The 5141-nt window shown below is 37.6% G+C and overlaps 1 protein-coding gene across 1 annotated transcript in view; it reads right to left on the reverse strand.

The window, feature by feature from the left end:
* Positions 1-5141, reverse strand: part of LOC103201376 (dystrophin-like) — a 2052823-nt gene that overhangs the window by 764608 nt on the left and 1283074 nt on the right. The gene's annotated exons all lie outside the window — the stretch shown is intronic.

Genomic DNA, 5141 nt, shown 5'->3' on the forward strand with positions numbered 1-5141 from the left:
AAATATTTTATAAATAAGCATGAGGACTATATAGACCACATATGGTTAGTGATTGTGACAAGAAGTCAAGATTTTGGTCCCAGAGTAGGTAAAACAAAATTAGTGGTACTTATTATAGACTACTGTTTTTATCGGGTTCATTTCTGTTGGGGTGTTAGTTAGGCATTGCAAAACCAGTCAACATACTACATTCCAACTTCTGTTAACATGTCAACTTCTGTTTAAATGTCAGTCTTAACCTCTAATCTTTGACCACTGTTGTTTTGTATGTTTCATTGTTGTTGTTTTTGCCCCACTGGGTAGTGGAGCTTCTATTATAGTAGGAACTTTATATTTGTTCTGTAGTCTTCTGTTCAATCTTTCATTAAAAAAATTAATAGTGTACAAGCTATTACAAGAAGGTTGTTTAAAATAGAAATAAAAGTGTCTTTAAGTATTCTGAAATATTTTCCCATAGAGATAATAAAAAGCATAGTAACTAACATTCATTTGAATATCTACTCTGTTGAAAGTACTATTTTAAGCTTCTTACCTGTCTTAACTCATTTAATCAACACAATGATCCTATGAGGTAGGTATCTTTTCTTGCTTTGTTGTTATTATTGTTGTTACTTTCATTTTACAGATGAGGGAATTAAAGCTTATATTAAAGAACTGGCCTAAGATCATACAGCTAGTGAGTGGTTGAGCCAAGATTTGGACCAAAGAGTAGACTCCCAAAAGCCCATGCAAAAGTGTCCATTTACCTTGTCCACATATAATTTTTTGAAGACAATATAGAAAATTATTGTGGAATCTTATTATAGGGGACTGAGGAATGACTGAAGAAAGCTGTAAACTACTCATCCATTATTCTTTATAAGAAAGGAGCTCTTTTTAAGAAAGGAGACATGAGGTCACAGGAAGTTTTTTTCAAAATGAGGAAAACTTGAGTATGAATATAGATACTGAGGAGTCAAAAGGGTGAGAGGGTGCCAGATGAAGGAAGTCCCTGAGAAAGTAGGCATAGTGAGCATTCATTGATTGGTGCCTTCTCCCACATTTCTCCTTTCCTTTCACATTCATATGGCTTCCAAAAATAGATGCCACCTCCCTCCCCAGCTCTATGAGTGGAGCCTGATGGTTTTGATCCATGCTCCTTGCTTTAGTGGTTGATGTAGGGATGGACTTATGTTCCAAGTAAGGCCATGAGAGTCAAGAAAACAACTCTAATATTTTGTTTGTACTCAACTACTGACCTAAGGATTGGTGGTTAGAATCCACCCAGGGGCACCAAAGAAGATAGTCTCGACAATCTGCTTCCATAAAGATAATAGCCAAGAAAACTCTATGGAGCAGTTCTACTCTGTAACACATGGGGTTGCTATGAGTCAGAATGTGCTTGAGGACAAGAAGTTTGGTTTTGGTTTTGTCAGGTTATACATATGATTTTAAGTATGTCTTATTCTTTCCCCCTTTTTAGTAGATCTTTTACAATTAACAGCCTTCTCAAATCACATATAAAGATTTCTGTTCTATGTGCAGTCCTGTACTCCCTGCTGGAGACTCCCATAGCATTTTGCTAATTTAAAAAAATACTTTTACTGTGTACTACTATAATTTATAATGGACACCTCAAGAGCAAGGATAGAATTTATAGCAGATGCTAGTGGTGTCCACCTGTCTGGTCTTGACACTCACTACTCCAGTACATGTCAGCAGGTTCTACTGCGAGCACTTGTGACCCTGCCTGAGGGCTTTCTCTTAGCCTGGCCAGGCACAAGCCAGAAGTGCTGGGGATTTAATGCCTACAGGAGCAGTAATAATCAGCCAATGGTGGGTGAAAAATGGAGGATAAATACCTGTGGCTCCTTGACCTTACCTCTCTTGGGCAGGAACTATGAATCATGTTTGTCACTATCTCAGAGGCCTCTCATCAGGAATGAACTCCAGTTGCCAACAGCAATGACCTTCTCAATAACTGAATCAATTACTGGTTTCTTTGCTTTCCCTATTTAACTTTTCCACTCTACTTCTGATGCTTCCTGGAATCATCTTCTAAATAAACCACTTCTACTCAAGTTGTGTTTCAAGGTCTGCTTCTGAGAGAACCTAGTCTAAGATAGTATTTTATTCCTTATTTTCTTCAAAAAAAAAAAAAAATCTTTAGGGCATGGCCTGGTGCTTGACAGTTGATATACTTTCAATAACTGTCTTCCAAATGAATTCACTTGTAGATTATTTCAATTACCCACTACTCCTTTTCAAAATGATATAAAATTGTCACTTCCAAAGTTAACCCTTGCTCAGAACATTGAGCCTTTCTTCTTGAAAATGATCATTGTCTCCCTATCGCATATGAATTTTACACAATATGAGCACTGGTTATAGTTCTTTCACATTTCCCTCTTTTCTTTCCTCTCACTCTCCTACCCAATGTGAAGTACTTATCTTGGAAGTGGACCACGTGGTGGTTGGACATCATCTAGTCTTGGTGATTGTTCATAATTGGGCAACAATTCAAAATACAGATTTTACCACCTCACCTAAGAGATTGATAGACTGAAGATATATTATGATAATGTACTTGGTCACTAGAACCCATACTGTTAGATTTACATTTATAACAGATTCATCTGACACAGAAAAGTGAAATAATGATAAAATATATGCACATAAACCCAGACAATCTGTGCATGTTGGTAATTGAAGAGCTATCCAAATGCATGCATTTCTTCTCATAGAGGTCCATCATGGAAAGCTTCTCAACTGATTTGTGCAGTAAGGAGATGCTGGATAATGAAGGGAAATAAATAATCAGGCCTAAGACACAGGATGACAGACTGGGACTCAGCATGTGTCCTGATTTACAGATCTCCAGAAGTGTCAAATTGGAAATTCAGCAATCATGTCAAGAACCACAATATTGCAGAGAAAGAAAGAGATCAGTTGATTGAGTACTAACCAATCTTTCACATCAAGTTTTTAAACTAGCTAAGTTTGATTATCAGTATACATTCTCGACCGATATAAATTCTGACAACATCTCTCCTGGGGAAGAATATTATTTACAAAAAAAAGAAATGACTGTCTTTTTGAATATATATTGCTACAGAACAAAGAACAGCTCGGTTGCAATTTCAGCACTAAAGATTCAGTACTAGAATTAGATGTTAGTGTGACTGAGTTTTAGAAAGCAATCTGGACAAGTAGTTGTTGTTGTTAAGTGCCATCGAGTTAGTTCCCACTCATAGTGACCCTTTGTACAATAGAACAAAACACTGCTTGGTCCAATGCCATCTTCACAATAGTTGCTATGCTAGAGCCCATTGTTGCAGCCACTTGTCAATCCATCTCATTGAGGGCCTTCCTCTTTTTTTGCCGATGCTCTGCTTTACCAAGTATGATGTGCTTCTCCAGGGACTGGTCCCTCCTTATAACATCTCCAAAGTATGTGAGATGATGTCTCATCAGCTTCACTTCTAAGGAGCGTTCTGGCTGTACTCCCAAGAAAGACTGTTTCATTTTTCTGGCAGTCCATGGTATATTCAATACTCTTTGTCACTATCATAATTTGAAGGCATTGATTATTCTTTGGTCTTCTTTATTCATTGTCCAGCTTTCACATGCATATGAGGCAATCAAAAATAGCATGGCTTGCCATTACTACTGGTTTGTAGTCCTGGATTTGTAATAAAATAGCAAATTAAATTAGGAAAAGTTGATTGAACACACCTCAGTTTCCTAATATGCAAAACAAAAATAATGATGATAGTTGCACAACTTTAGAGTTGTTGTGAAGGTAAAATTCAATAATGAATAGCAGCATAAAAGACCATGTTAACTTTCACCCAAATCATAATAAATTTTTTTTCTTTAAAAAAGACCATGCTAAAGCAAGGTATTATCACTTCTCTGTACAGAAAAGATTAAGCCACAGAAGATAGTTATCAGCAAGCATTCATGAAGGGCACAGTGTGAATCTCAATTATTGCACATTGCACGCAAGAAATTCAGGTAGAAAATTCAAAGCTCTGATGGCGTAGTGCCTAAGGCATTTGACTGCTAACCAGAAGCCTGGTGGTTCAAACCCAACAGCCACTCCTTGGAAGGAAGGTTGGGCAATCTACTTCCAGAGTGATACTGCCTTGGAAACCCAAGGAGGGATCACTATGAATAGGATCTGACTTGACGGCAGTAAGTTTGGTTTTGGTTGGAAGTGTTAAATTGCTGTACATATTGTGAGGTCATTTGAGTGGGTGAAGAGTAGCAGATGTATTTAATTGTGGGCAACTGTAAGGAACAATGGCTCCAACTGCAGTAAAGATATGATCTAAGAACTATTTGTTTGAATCAGGAAGAAGATGTGAGCATTTCAGTAGACTGCTGTCTGAGGCTAAAGTAGTCAAGAAAATGTTAGACACGATCAAAAGAAGGACTAAAAACAAAGAAACATCATTATTCTACTCTTGTACCAAGTTGAGATGCAACTATACCAAGAATATTGTTAGCATATCTCCACATTCAACATGCAAAGACAAATAAGAAACTGGGGAACACAAGAATAATAATATCCCAAATTAGAAGATATTATCCTCCCACTTCCATGAAGCAGTTAAACATGGCTCTGTCAAAGACTTATTTATAGTTAAACTCTGAAAAGAGAAATCTCAACCCAAATCCATTAAAAAGAGAAGAAGCAAATATGCCAATCATGAAGGTTAATAAAGCAAAAGCCAATGGACTTTGCTCTATTTAAGAATTGGAGGGGAGGGGAGTTCCAGTAAGATGGAAGAATAAGCAGACAAACTACACACACTCTCTTCAACAAAGAAAAGGGAAACCAATTATCACAGATACAGAAGATAATCCTAGAGCCCTTTGAAAGGAAGGATACAGAAGTGGGCTAAACTCCAACTGGTAGAAAAACCTGCATGAAAACACTGAAAAAGGAGACATATGGAGCTGCAGATTGTCAGAGATCTTGATGGTATGGACAGCTTGGATATTGCCAAGTGGAATTAAAATCACTGCCATCCAGTTGGATCCGAATCATACCAACCCGTCTTTGGGTTTCCAAGGTGGTATTGCTACAGAAGTAGATTGCCCAACCTTCCTTCCGAGGAGTGGCTGGGGGGTTTGAACCACCAGCCTTCTGGTTA

This window comes from Orycteropus afer, unplaced genomic scaffold (genome assembly GCF_000298275.1).
Source record: "Orycteropus afer afer isolate SDZICR_OR568_19922 unplaced genomic scaffold, OryAfe1.0 scaffold00148, whole genome shotgun sequence".
NCBI lineage: Eukaryota > Metazoa > Chordata > Mammalia > Tubulidentata > Orycteropodidae > Orycteropus > Orycteropus afer.